This window comes from Crinia signifera, chromosome 3 (assembly GCF_055691185.1).
Source record: "Crinia signifera chromosome 3, ASM5569118v1, whole genome shotgun sequence".
NCBI classification, from domain to species: domain Eukaryota; kingdom Metazoa; phylum Chordata; class Amphibia; order Anura; family Myobatrachidae; genus Crinia; species Crinia signifera.
Window position 1 is genome coordinate 147,471,876 of NC_139219.1, and position 16,039 is coordinate 147,487,914.

Here is a 16,039-nt window from a genome sequence, read left to right on the forward strand (position 1 = left end):
GTTTCTTATAGCGGAAGATTTTACCAAAGCTAACTTAAAAAGTGTGCTACCTAAATTGTACAAATCTGTATTTGTTCCAACTCGTGGGGGGGAAATTTTAGATCAATTGTACTGCAATGTCAAAGATGCTTATAAAACAGTGGTGCGTTCTCATTTAGGTCTTTCAGATCACGTGTCATTATTTTTTGCACCAAGGTATAAGCCCGTTGCTAAACGTATCAAACCTGTTAAAAATACGGTCTGTACTTGGCCGAACGGAGCAGTGGATGATCTGCAGGATTGCTTTGGCAATACGGATTGGGATTTATTCATTCAGGAATCCACTAAGGACTCGTTGGTAGACGTGGACTCTTGCTTCTACCGTATTGTCTTATATTAAGTGGTGCATCAGTAATGTCAGAAATGTTCAGAAATGTGTTAAACAATTCTCCAACAATAAGCCGTGGATGAATGGTGAGGTGCGTTCTTTATTGCGTAGTAGGGACCAGGCCTTTAGAAGAGAGGATTTGGTTGAGTATCGGGAAGCCAGAACTCTCTTAAGGAAGGAAATTTGTAAAGCAAAAAGGGAATACTCTGCAAAAATTGAACAGCAGTTTAGGAATGATCATGATGCTAGAAGCATGTGGAAGGGTATTCACATTTTGACTAACTATAAGGAGAGCAGCCCCTTGTCCGATATGGCTAAGACATCGTTGGTCGATGATCTAAGCCATTTTTATGCTAGATTTGACAGGGACAATAGGTCGATCGCATGTAAATTCCCCTTGTTGGGAGACAAATCTATATTCTCTTTTGAGGAACACGAGGTGAGAAAGGGTTTGTTGGGTGTGAATGCCAGGAAAGCTGCCGGCCCAGATGGAATTCCGGGCAGGGTCCTGAAGGGCTGTGCTAGCGAATTAGCCACTATCTTCACATACATTTTTAATGTATCATTACTAACTGGTATTGTTCCCGAAATTTTTAAATCCACCACTATCGTCCCTATTCCAAAAAAAAAAAAAAATAGAAAGCCTTAATGACTTTCGTCCAATAGCCTTGACCCCCCTCAGCATTAAGTGTTTTGAAAGATTAGTTCTAGTACACATAAAAAAGATATCTACCTGCTGGTTTTGATAACGGCCAATTTGCGTATAAGCCCAAAATATCTACGGAAGATGCGTTGTTGTCCGTTATCCACTCCTCACTCTCACACTTAGATAAGCCTAACACATATGTTAGGTTGCTTTTTATTGACTATAGCTCCGCGTTTAATACGATTCTCCCTAAATATCTTGGTAGTTAAACTGCGGAGCTTAGGCTTTTCAGTTATGCTATGCAACTGGATCCTAGATTTTCTGATAAATAGGCCTCAGCATATTAAACTCGGAGACTGTGTGTCCACAGCTCTGAGGATTAGTACAGGCACTCCCCAAGGCTGCATATTGAGCCCATTATTATTTTCCTTATTTACTTATGATTGTTGTCCGCAGGCGGACACAAACCTTATAATCAAATTTGCTGACGATACTACGGTGGTAGGACTCATTACAAATGGGGAGGAGACTGCTTATAGAGAGGAAGTCAGTTCCCTAGTAAACTGGGGTAGAGAAAATAATCTATTGTTAAATCTGACCAAGACGAAATAAATTATTATCGATTTCAGAAGAGGTAGGAAATCTGAGTTAGCGCCTCTATTTATCGATAATTTGGAGGTAGAGAGGGTGACGGAGTTTAAGTTGCTAGGGGTCATTATCTCACACGCTTTAACTTGGTCCTCCAATATTTCAGTGATGGCTAAGAAAGCTCAGCAGCGCTTATTTTTTTTGAGGAAGCTTAGAGCAGCCAATTTCTCTCAGGAGAATTTGGTTAGGTTTTATAAATGTGTTATTGAGAGTATCCTGTCATATTGCATTACAGTGTGGTATGGAAATAGCACAATTAAAGATATAAAGAAACTGAATCGGGTGATACACACTGCAGAGGCCATCATTGGTCAAGATTTATCTTCCATGGAAGACATTTATATAAATAATATGAGGCGGAAAAGGAACAGTATAATGCAGGATAGCCACCACTCTTACAATCATGCCTTCTCTTTCTTACCATCTAACAAACGGTTAAGATGTATTCAATCTAGAACATCACGTTTGAAAAATAGCTTTTTCCCAGCTGCCGTTACCGATTTTAACCAAAATTGTTAATTTGTTCTTGTTTCCTGTTTCTGTGACCAAGATTATAATTTTGTTGTTTTACAATTTTTTTATTGTGTTGCAATGACAATAAATTCTTATCTTATCTTATCTCTTATTTCACAGGGCCACTGTCACATGCTGCCGTGGCTTAGCACGTCGGGTACAGTACTCACCCGTCCGTGTCCGCCGACGGCTGGCGTGTGTCCGCTGGGGTCCTGGTCGGATGAGCAGTGATGGTGTTGTGCAGCTGTGAGTGGCTCGCAGATATTCAAACAAGAGGCGTGGCAGTCCGGCTGTCAGGAGGCTGACACCGAGTGCAGTGTCACCATCTTGGTTAAGGGCGTAAGCAGTATTGGCCAGGTCTGGACTTTCCCTCCCATTCTGACCAGTTGGCCTATGGCAGTCCTTCCTTTGGTATAAAGGGGAGCTGCCTAGGTTCATCTGTGTCAGAACAACTTGTTTCCTGAGCCTGCAAGCAAGGAGAAGTTCCTGGCCATCCTAGTGCCTATGCACTGTGCTCCAGCTGTTTGTCCCTGCTGGTCTCTGATCTTCTGTTGCTGCCTCCGGTGAGCCACACACCTCGGTTGTCTCTCCTTCTGGGATATCCTCGGCTTATCCTCATACCCTGGTGGGTAATCCGCAACCATCTTGTCTCCAGTCATCCAATTCTCAAACACCCAATCGTCAGCCATTCAATCATCCAACCATCCAGTCCTCCTATCATCGAATCCTTCAATCATCGAATCCTTCAATCATCCAATCATCCAATCGTCAATCATCCAATTATCCAATCTTCCAATCTTCAGTCATCCAATCTTCACCTCTATCAGTCGTCAATCATCCAGGTATTCCTATTAATTTATTCAAGTATTCATATTGTTGTTTGTACAAAGGACTGCATCCAAGTTATCATTTTTCCCAAGATTACCATCTTATTTACTTCTTGCAATACCAAAGACTGTTATTGTGTTTATTACCGTATACCAGAGACTGTTTGCTATTATTATTATTCTATCTATTCCAAGAAGTATTGATGCCAGTTATATTATACTTTGTATGACTTTGTTTATTAAACCTGCTTGTTTTAACCATACTTCTGCTGGTCCCGCATCTGTTCCTGAGAACCGCATGACACCATCAGAACCCATAATTGTTACAGCCACACATTACTTCTAATCTTGGGAGTAGGTTTAACAAAATGTGTAATCAAAGAAAGATACATCTATATGTAATAACATATCAGCAAGTATTTTAAACAAGTATTGCAATAAAGCAGGAAGGTGCTGGGTACTGAGGGTGAAGGGTCAGCTGGCCGCCTGTTTTACAAGGTACACTAAACTCACACACTATTATTCAGAAATACTCATGTGATTAAAAAATGCTGTAGACCAAAAATAAAAAAAAATGTTTTACTACCAAGAGCATATCTTTGATGAGCGATTTGTGAAGTGGGTACTTGGTCTCAAAAGAAAAACACAGGATTCAAAGAGTTTCTTAACTGATATTTTTCTAAACTTGGTCTAAGCTGCTTCTATAAAGATCAATTTGATATTTGTTTTCTTGTGAACTGCATTTTAACTTGATGAAGGTTATATAATGTTAAGCATGGAAAATGAAGTCCTCTGTTCATTCAGGAGCCAGGTGTGGTGTAGACAGCCTCAATCTGCACATTTCCTCAGACTGGCCCTCAGATGACCTTAGCTAAGGCAGTGTGTGAGAAGTTGCTAGAGTGGCTTTTTCTTGCTATTATCAATGAAGTTCTAAGCATTCTATTGTAAAATGAGTTGTCCTGTTTTCTGATTACTCAAGCTGTGTACACACGGGGGCGATAGGGGCTGAAATCACTGGAAATATGGTCGCAGGCGACTATATTGCCAGTGATGGGAGTGTGCCCCGGCGATAAATAGCTGGGTGCGCGCTCCCGTTTTCAGCCCCGTTCTAATCGCTGGTCGCAGGAGCTTGCTCCTGCGACCAGCTGATTACCTCTGCGGCACCGCCAGCAGAGGTTCTCTTTCATCAGCGACCATCTCTGGTCGCTGATGAAAAGGAGAAAATGAGCATTATTTTGCTCAGCCATATATGCTCAGCCATATATGGCTGAGCAATATATCTCCCCCGTGTACGGGGCTTAAGTTATATACTTGCTCATTATCTACCCTACAAGTGAGAGAGAGCACTAATATTGTATACCCTGATCACTTACGCAGATCTAACATTGTCTATTGTTCAATTATATTGTATCATAATTATATTTGTTTTACTAATGGTATTATACCATAAAAATAGATACTGTACACTTTTGTATAGCAGCATAGTGATCATAAGCAGGGCTATAAATAATGGTCTACAAGAGGTGCCATCACGTAGAGCGCAGGGCCTAGAAATAGTGCTATTTCTTCCCCATGGCAGTTGTATGTTGTTTGCACCCTCCTATTACAGATCCATCTGCAGAGCCTGTAGAGTTGCCCAGGGCATTGCTAGGATATTTCCCAAACCGGGGTCTAATAGGTGTGTTTGGCACAGGGCCAGCACATGATATGGCACTGGTCATAAGAATAAACTGTTGGTTTGTCTAAGATTCAAATAACCATTTTATTGTCAATTTATACTTGCTTATTGAGGACTAATCGTCAAGTGTGTGTTGTGGTGGAATGGTTTGCATTGTCATGGCAACACCCACCAGTGTGCAATCTGCTACAAAGTGTGTCATCAAGCTCCAAACTAAAGGCTGTGGCCTGGATGTGGCGGGTGAGTCTACCTTTCTGGGAATGCAAATTTCCCAGGCGACGTTACCAGGCGACGTTCCCAGGCCTTCTAGAGCAGAAGTTCTAATACCTTGGAAAGTGATAAAGTAAAGAGTTAAGAAGTACCAACTCCTAACTAAAATGTTATAGGCTGTGTTTGAAAACTGACAGAAGCTATCACCCAGTTAAAAAAAGTTAATAAGATTTGTTTGGCATGATCTACCCCCATAAATCCATGCTTTTTGGGATCCTGTATATTGCTGGATTTGATATATTACACAACTTTCTTTTAATAGTGGATAAATTATTTTCCCTATTATTTTCAGTAGTTGCTTCCACTTTTGTGCAATGGAATCACATTTGCTTTTTTATAGTACTCTGCAATTACTTCTTTAACTATTTATTTTAGTATCTTTGGATGTATCCCATCTGGGCCCATTGATTTATCCCCTTTCAGTTTTGAGAAATCTGTTAGGACATTCTTTACTGTATTGCAAATGTATTTATTATTTAGAGGATTTGCTATTTCTTTGTCTCCCTTGATCAGATACTCTCTATCTAGAGTTTTATTCAGATCACTGTTGTGTGAATTCAACATCCTATCGATTCACAATCAGATTGTTGTGCGCATGAGCAGGCCAAAATAGCAATAATAACTAATCTTAATCCCTTCACAGGAAGCTGGCATTTGTGGGTGGTAAACAGCCGTTTTCTTGGAGGGTCAGGAAAAACACACGCGTGCCCATCCTGATTCTGTTGCAGGGTTGTGGAAGGGTCAGAGGTACTCACATTTGCACAGACTTGGAAAATCATTCGATGGTGAGCAGGGCTGGTGCCAGGGTGTTTATCACCCCCTGCAAACTAAATTGGTGCCATACTTTAACACTTTCAAAGAAATCTCTTGCAGAATACTATTTAAAACTATAGGTTGCAGTCCCCATTATTATTATTATTATCAATGGGGATTGTGATCTGACCCTATGTAGTAAAACCTGAAAAACAAGGCTTTTCAGAGTTTCTCCTGCTTAGTTTACACCATCTTCAGATGGTTGAAGATAATTTTAGCCTAAGGAGGAATGGTGTCAGGAGAGAGATAAATCCCCCCTCCAATAGCTTCCATATGGCACTGGTACCAAACCTGGAATCTGACACTGTGCACATGCACTAATAGTAATACTACTACCACCACTACTACTACTACTACCACTCCTACTACTACCACTCCTACTACTACTACTAATTCTACTCCTACTCCTACTACTACTACTACCACTACTACTACTACTACTACTACTACTACTACTACTACCACCACTCCTCCTACTACTACTACTATTACTACCACTACTACTACCACCACTACCACTACTACTACCACTACCACTACTACTACCACCACTACTGCTGCTACTACTACTACTACTACCACCACTACTACTACTACTCCTACTACTACTACTACCACTACTACTACTACTACTACTACCACTACTCCTACTACTACTACCACCACTACCACTACTACTACTACTACTACTACTACTACTACTAATAATAATAATAATAATAATAATAATAATAATAATAATGCCATCAGATATAATAATGAAACTGGAAAATAAAACATCACATATAAAAATAGGACATTTAATATAACTGTATATAGATTGCACTGGTATCATTTTGGACAAATTGTTCATGTCCGATCAATTCTTTCTCATTTGCTATATATTCAGCAAGAGCATTGTTTAGCTTTTAGTACATCAGCCACTAACATTATTGCAATTTTCTGCAATAAATTTTTGTTTATAAAATAAAATAAATATTATCCCCATTTTTAATTATAGGGTTATATAAATATCATGTACATCAGAACGGACTGTTGTCTGAATGGGCATATTGATATATTTTTTTAACCATAAAATGATTACTTAACATGGGAAAGAAAGGCCTCATCCCAATATCCGTACTGCTGTTTTTTTATTTTGCCAAATAGTGTTGGATTGTTGAAATGTAGTCTTGCTTACTGTGATGACTGAAGCACAAGGGTTGTGTTATTTTGTTTGGGATATTCCAAAAGGTTCAGAAAACATGCCAGTTTTGTGCTTTAGGGAAAAATACTTGGAGAAGATTGTGTCCTGGATAAAGTTGAAAGAAATATGTAATAATGTTGAAAGCAATAAAAAGTTTTTTTAATGAATTTTCTTTTGTACAAAATGTATATTGATCATACAAATAGATGAAAAGGCTGTGGCCGTAAGACACTGTGGACCTGAGGACACGTCCTTTTCAGACATCTGCCCCCAATTGCCCTTATCTGCCTCTCATCTTCCCCTTTCCTTCCATGTCCCATATTCTTCATTTCCTTCTATCCGCCTCTATTTTTCCTTTTATCTTGCCCAGTGGTCAAATAACAAAGCATAGCATTGACAAAACATAAGAACCATTTCACTAAACTAGTCTGCCCCTTTTAACCATATTGTTACCTCAAACCCAGTTTGATCCTTATTTCTTTGTAAGGATGTTCTTATGTCTATCCCATGCATTTTTAAATTGTTCTACTGTCTTTGCTTCTTCCACTTCTGATGAGAGGCTATTCCACTTGTCCACTACCCTTTCTGTGAAGTAAGAACATACCTCCCTCCAGTTCCAGTGCATGTCCTTGTGTTCTAATACTTCTCTTCATGTGAAGAATGTTTCCCTCCTGGACCTTGTTAAACACTTGATATATTTGAAAGTTTCTATCATGTTATCCCAGTCTCTGCTCCAAACTATACATATTAAGTCTTTTTGTCTAAGTTTTGTGATGGAGGCCATGTACTATTTTAGTTCCCCTCCTTTGTACCATCTTTAGTGTATTTATATCTTTCTGGAGATATGGCTTCCTGAACTTTATACAATGGGCCTTATTCTGGTTGGTTTGGATGGATGCGTATTTGCAGCTTGGAACCGAGTGTTCTTAGCCCCGCCTTCCGTACAGATCGCTCACACCATCCGAATGCGGTAAGACGCCGACCGAATGGACCGTGAGTCGCCGACCATCGACTGCTGGACCGAGTGGTCAGGCAGCACCGAGTGCTCCAGACCACTCGGACATTTCTCTGTGCAAAAGCAGGGATATTGGGGGGCAGCTGGCATCCGGATATGTCATATGTCCGCCCCCGACACGTGCGTCACGGCCGCATTACCATGGGAACGCCCATGAAACGCTGGGTGTGCACATATGATAATGAGCCCAAACAGCCCTTCACGCCCCTCTCCACCCCCTGTTCAAATTGTACAGAATTCACGCTGTATTCGGATGTGCGTGGCGTTCACACATTTGCAGATACGCCTCTGTACATGCGCAAACACCAACCATCGGCCGTCTGTACGCATTTGGAGCCATCTGAACCAACCAGAATAAGGCCCAGTATTCTAGATGAGGTTGTACCTATACAGTGACCTATACAGTGGCATTATTACTTCTTTCTTTCTGCTGCTGATTCCTCTCCCTATGCAACCAAGCATCTGACTTGCCTTCCTCATTGCTTTATTACATTACTTACCTGCCTTAAAGTCACCTGAAATAGTGACTCCTAGATCCCTCTCCTCCTCAGTAGTTTCCAATACAGTGCTATTAATATTATATTTGGATATTTGAGACCTAAATGCATGATTTTGTATTTTTGTTGGAATTAAACTGAAATTACCTAGCTAATCAACCACTTGTTTTTTTCCCCATCCTGGTGGGGGAAACTTAATAAGAAGGATGATTTTGGCCCATCCTGTGTATGAACGGGTACAAACGGGATCGGCCGTAATCAGCCAAAAATATGACTGTAGAATACGGCAAATATACTAAGATACCGTATTCTCCAGATTTGTTTTTCCAGATGTCAATGTCATTCGTATTTGGTTGCCAAGTTTGCCGGCAGCCAAATATGGATGAGGCTTGAAGCATCACATGTTCAGTCAGATCAGTGCGATGCTTCTCTTCTGTGTAAAAATAAAAAATGTCAATAAATAATAAAAAAAAAACAGCGTGGGGTCCCCCCTCCCGAGTATAACCAGCCCCGAGCTCATTGAACCGGTCCTGGTTGCAGATTTATAGGGGGGGGGGGGGGGGTCCCACTGTATTTCTATAAACAGCACCAAAAATAAGGGGGACAAAAGGAGTAGGGGTCCCCCATATTACGGAAACCAACAGCCAGTGGTGCCATACTACAGATGGAGCCATCCTCATCTAGCCCTTTAATAGGATTAAGTGAGTAATAGGATTACTTTGCTAATCCCCTACTTTATTGTTCTATGTATTGTATTGCAGCTGAGAACAATAGGCATTGGATAACATGGCTATTCAGCGACGGCTAGATGAAGATGGCTTCATCTAAATTTACTGCATACTAGTTCCCCAGACCAAAACATGACACCCTGGCTGGTTAGCAAGGGCCTGGTCTCTGGGGGAGTGGGGATCGCCCAACAAAGGGGTTCCCCCCTCCAGGGACCCCAGTCTGGGCTGAAGCCTTAATGTCACGGCCACCGGGCGGCGGTGCTGTTTACCGGTCCGGGTCCAGTGGCAGGGGCTCTGTTCCCTCCGCACTGGTACTGGCCGGGGGAGTGCTGCTGCTCCGTCCATCTGTCCGCGTCCGTCCCTTCTTGCCCGGCAGCTGCCGACGTGTGTTCCCGGCTGCCATACAGGAGTAGTTTCTTTCCCCTGCTGGGCATCACCATCTTGTTGTAGCCATCCAATGGCTGAATCGGATTTAGCTGCTCCTCCAATCAGGAGCAAGGCCAGGGGATAAAACCCCTCACCTGGGAACAGGCTGGCGCCAGTGCTTCGCTACCTGTTCCCAAGGGAAGATCCTGCAACCTGTGCTCCAGAAGTTCCAGAGTATCGACTTTGCCACTTCCTGTGACATCTGTGCTTTAGAAACTTCTGCTACCTGCATGTTCCAGTCACCTGCACCGTTATACCTCGGACACCTGCACCTGCGTGCTCCAGCCACCTGCACCATTGTACCTCAGACACCTGCGTGCTCCAGTCACCTGCACCATTGTGCCTCAGACACCTGCACCTGCATGCTCCAGTCACCTGCATCATTGTACCTCAGACACCTGCATCTGCGTGCTCCAGTCACCTGCACTGCTGTGTCTCAGTCACCTGCCCCTGTGTGCTCTGGTCACCTGCTCCACTGCTCCAGTCACCAGTACCTGTGTGCTTCAGATCACTGCACCTGTGACCACCTGCACCTGCATCACTGTGCTCCAGTCACCAGTACCTGTGTGCTTCAGCTTCCTGCACCTGTGTACCTGTTGCATCCATCCCGTGCTTCCGGCACCTGTGTACCCGCTGCATCCATTCTGTGCTTCCGGTACCTGCGTACCTGCTGCATCCATTCCGTGCTTCTGGCACCTATGTACCTGCTGCATCCATCCCATGCTACTGGCACCATTGTTCCTGTGGTATCCACTCTGTGCTCCCGGTACCTGTGCTGCCAGTGCCTGGGCTTCCTTTATTATAGGCACCCATCCTTATTCTCCGCAAGTGCAGCACCTCTGCATCATTGGACTTGTTGAACTGCCCTCAGCCTAACTCAGTCACCCCAGATCCTCTGCCTAGCCATCTATGTGAAGGACCTACATACGGCCTGCCTCCTTCTGTCTCCCAGCTAGCCCGCTATCTCCAGATCTTCAGACGGACTCACAAAATCCACAGAGTCTGACACTTAGCCTTTCCTTGCCACTTTGGCAGCTGGTTTTGCCCTCACTGTCCTCTTCCTCTTGCCTCTTCTCACAATGTGAAAAGTCATCAAATATGGAAGTGGTATGTTTGTAGCTAGCTATGATTCAGAGAACTTGGCAAGCTTTTTCTATGGGAACCACCTGTCCCTGAAATTCTGGGTTTATTAAACTGGGCATATCCTGTTTAAACAAAATAAGGGTAGGTGGGAGGGCCCAAGGACAATTCCATCTTGCACCATTTTTCTTTGCATTATGTGCTCTTTGGAGCATTGCCAGCTTCTTTTGCAGGGCCCAAAGAAACCATCGATGCTACGATGCTGTGACCTAATCTCACACCTGCCCATATCATACTCAGTCTACTATGACATTAATTTGTATTCCTCAGCTCCTCCTCTCTGTCAGCTCCTACTGTGATGCAGTGTTTATCCCATTAGCCCATATCATGCTCCAGGATATCTTTGCAGGAAAAAAGAAGGGTGTAGAGACCGCGCTAAAACTAAAACATGCAACAGGTATAGGTATTGATATATGAAAATTTTAATACACACTAAAATTTTCATATATCAATACCTATACCTGTTGCATGTTTTAGTTTTAGCGCGGTCTCTACACCCTTCTTTTTTCCTGCTATATTTTTTGGGACTGACACCCCAATTTAGAGACCGCTGCTTTGGCTTCACAACTCCTCCCAGGCGCACTCTAAGGTCGCATCTGTGACCTATACCTTCTCTATATCCAGGATGTCTTTGTCAGCTGGGCTGTGAGCATCCATTTTTCCTCCTCCGCTCCTCCTCCTCATCTTTGCCAGCTCCTACTACGACGCAGTGACATTATCTCACACCTGCCCGTAAACTCCAGTATGTCTTCATCAGCTCAGCCAACTTTGAGCATCAAGTTTTCATACTCAGCTCCTCCTCATCTTAGCCCGCTCCTGCAAAGATTCAGTGACATTATCTCCCCTAGCATCTGCAATCTCCACCACCACCATCTTTTTTTAGAAAGACGATTCCATCTTGCACCTCTTTTCTGTTTTGTGGGATCCCAAACAAACCAATCATTTCAGCCACAGTCATGTGGCAGACCCTGGTGCTGAAATGATTGCTTTGATAGAGACAGTGTGCATGTCCTGTTCATACAACATAACGGTTGGATTAAGGGCCCAATGACACTTCCATCTTGCACCTCTTTACTTTGCATTATTTGCTCTTTGGAGCATTTATTGGTACAGTTTTAAAAGCTGACCTCCTGTCTGCTACTGCAGTGCCACTGCTAGATGTGCCAGGTGTTTTTTCTGCGCACTTGTGTCACTTAGCATTGTGTCACAATCACATATTATGAGCTGTGAGGTGTTCATAATAGACTGGAAATTAGCAGGAATGAAAGCTATTGAGGTTAATAATACTGTAGGAACAATAAAAAAAATCAGTTTTTATGATTTAAAAATAAAATAAAAAATACAGATTGGCAAAACCAAGCCAGATCCTAAACACAAATGGAGATCCAGATCCAAAACAAAAATGCAAAATCCAAAAAGTATCCAGTGCACACCTTTCATGTATATACCATATACTGTATGTAATTTATACAGTTTTGTTTTAGAATTTCAGAACTGTGATGAAGACCACTGTTTTGTAAAAGGCAATTTAAAAATACTTAAGCAAAGTCATAAAGTGCCATTTAAAAAGCTGACAAAATGTGTATGTTATAATGCATTTAAGTGTTTATGTTGTCATTGTAATCACATAACCCACAATCAATTAGCCTGTCCAAAAAATTAGGTTTTCAACAAATAACAGGCATTTACCTTCTCTAAAATCCAGGATAATTTGGTCTAGCAAACAGGATTTATTACGGAGTTGATGACAGATAGACATATTGGCCATAGCCTGTGGGCAATAACCTTGAAAGATGGAGAACAACATATAAACCATATGTAGAACACACACAAAACAAGCATAAACTGAAGGCAGCTTATACTGTATGTAAAGTGGCAGCTGCAGGAGGTCATGCTTATTTTTGAATAAAAATGTAAAATCATCAAAAAGTTTAAAAAGAATTCCAACATATAATGAGCACAATCATTAGTTGAGTTGTTGCAGCAGTGCAAGGCAATCCACAACAAGCTGCACAAAACCAGATCCAATTATGTTAACACATACAGCAAAAATATAGGTCCCATTCCCAATCATTGTTGCATACATCTTCATCTGTGGATGAATCTTCTTATTTTCTAGCAAATGCGCATGAGTTGAGACTTGCATACACACCCTGCAGTCTCTCTCGTATGTCCACATGCGTAATAAACATTAGGGATCGACATTGGAAGCTACTATCAAATGTTAGCTGGACTTCCGAGATTACATTTGTCAATGCCATGGTAACTAACCATCACATAAAAAGAATTCAATATAAACCACAGTTCATTTAAAAAAAAAAAAACAGTTTCCACATGCGCATGGTCACCTGTGGATGGGTCTGGGGGTGGGACCGAGTACAACCATTGGGACACTATTAAATGTTTACCATTTGATGGTAACAAGCATCGGAATGTCCCCATCGAATGGTAAAAACACTACCATCATTTTAAAGCCAATAATCATCCATTTTTGCAACTTTAATAGCTCTCCCCTTTTAGCCATGACAGCAGTGAGTGATGTGGGTGCAGATGGCCTATCGTGCACCTTATACAGTATAACCACCAAGTCAGCACATGACAAGTAATGTACTCCATGGGCTATGGACCCCCAATATCAAATGTAGAAGGTAATCATAATAATGTGACTCGACTGTATGTTTAACCCCTGCCCGACATTTGACGTATATATACGTCATGGCCGGGATGTACTTCCCGACACATGACGTATATATACGTCATGACTTTAAACTGTCACCGCGTCTAGGGACGTGGTGACAGAGGGACGATGTCTGCTGTCCCTGACAGCAGACATGTCCCAGCATGCCCAGGGGGGGCGGCGATGCCTCCCCCCCGTCGGCGATCGCTGCGATTGGCTGTTCAATGTGAACAACCAATCGCAGCGTTTTCCTGTGTTACCGGCGAATCAGACGCGAATCAGATGCGAATCAGACGCTCGGTAACACAGGGATCAATCACTGCCGGGTGTGAGGGGGTCACCGGTGATGACCACACCTCACCCCACCTGCCCCCAAGGCTGTGATTGTGACCGACCAATCACAGCCATGGCGCGTGATTTAAACTAACGGTGACTGCGCTGCAGACGCCATTCCGGTCTGGAATTGCGTGCAGAGCGGTCACCGGCCACTCTGTCGTGCTATACATACCTGAACCTTGCCTGATACTTACCTGATCACCGCTGATCACCGCTGGTAGCGTGCTGCCAGCAGCTGGATGCTTCCTGGATCTTGTGACTTCCTGTGTCCTGCTGCTGCTGTGTCATAGAGTCACAGATAGTGACAGAGAGTGACAGAGAGTGATAGAGAGTGATAGAGAGTGCTATATTTTGTGTCTGCTGCACCCCTTTTGTGCTGATCAGTATATCTGTGCTGATGAGCAACTTTTTGGGTTTTTTTTTTTATATATATACCTGTCAGTTGCACCAAAGGTTGTGCTGCCTGTGCAACTGACTGCTGCCCCCCCTGCTGCCCCCCCTTTTGTGCTGATCAGTATAAATTAACTGATCAGCAACTTTTTGGGGGTGCAGGTTTTTTTTTTTATATATACCCTGGGGTCTTGCTAATGCCACATAGCACCCACCATTCATTCCACCAGAATCTGAGCTGCAAAATCCAAAAATCACTCCTTCCCTTCTGAGTCCTGCCATGCACCCAACTGGTATTTTTTGGTCACATATGAGGCATTGCCATACTCGGGAGAAATTGGGGCACAGATTTTGGGGTGCTTTTTCTCCTTCATACCTTATGAAAATGAAAAATTTTGAGCCAGAACTGCATTTTTGTGTAAAAAATTTAATTTTTAATTTTCACTGCCCAGTTGTACCACAATTGGTGAAACCCCTGGGGGTTTGAAATGTACACTATACCCCTAGTTGAATTCCCTGAGGGGTGTAGTTTGCAAAATGGGGTCACTTGTTGGGGGGTTCCACTGTATTGGTGCTTCGGGGGTCTTGCTAATGCGACATAGCATCCACCAACATTCCACCAGAATCTGTGCTGCAAAATCCAAATATCACTCCTTCCCTTCTGAGTCCTGCCATTTTTTGGTCACACATGAGGCATTGCCGTACTCGGGAGAAATTGGGGCACAGATTTTGGGGTGCTTTGTCTCCTTCATTCCTTGTGAAAATGAAAAATTTTGAGCCAGAACTGCATTTTTGTGTAAAAAATTTAATTTTTCATTTTCACTGCCCAGTTGTACCACAATTGGTGAAACCCCTGGGGGTTTGAAGTGTACACTATACCCCTAGTTGAATTCCCTGAGGGGTGTAGTTTGCAAAATGGGGTCACTTGTGGCGGGGTTCCACTGTATTGGTGCTTCGGGGGTCTTGCTAATGCGACATAGCACCCACCAACATTCCACCAGAATCTGTGCTGCAAAATCCAAATATCACTCCTTCCCTTCTGAGTCCTGCCATTTTTTGGTCACACATGAGGCATTGCTGTACTCGGGAGAAATTGGGGCACAGATTTTGGGGTGCTTTGTCTCCTTCATTCCTTGTGAAAATGAAAAATTTTGAGCCAGAACTGCATTTTTGTGTAAAAAATTTAATTTTTCATTTTCACTGCCCAGTTGTACCACAATTGGTGAAACCCCTGGGGGTTTGAAGTGTACACTATACCCCTAGTTGAATTCCCTGAGGGGTGTAGTTTGCAAAATGGGGTCACTTGTGGGGGGGTTCCACTGTATTGGTGCTTCGGGGGTCTTGCTAATGCGACATAGCACCCACCAACATTCCACCAGAATCTGTGCTGCAAAATCCAAATATCACTCCTTCCCTTCTGAGTCCTGCCATTTTTTGGTCACACATGAGGCATTGCTGTACTCAGGAGAAATTGGGGCACAGAATTTGGGGTGCTTTGTCTCCTTCATTCCTTGTGAAAATGAAAAATTTTGAGCCAGAACTGCATTTTTGTGTAAAAAATTTAATTTTTCATTTTCACTGCCCAGTTGTACCACAATTGGTGAAACCCCTGGGGGTTTGAAATGTACACTATACCCCTAGTTGAATTCCCTGAGGGGTGTAGTTTGCAAAATGGGGTCACTTGTGGGGGGGTTCCACTGTATTGGTGCTTCGGGGGTCTTGCTAATGCGACATAGCACCCACCAACATTCCACCAGAATCTGTGCTGCAAAATCCAAATATCACTCCTTCCCTTCTGAGTCCTGCCATTTTTTGGTCACACATGAGGCATTGCCGTACTCGGGAGAAATTGGGGCACAGATTTTGGGGTGCTTTGTCTCCT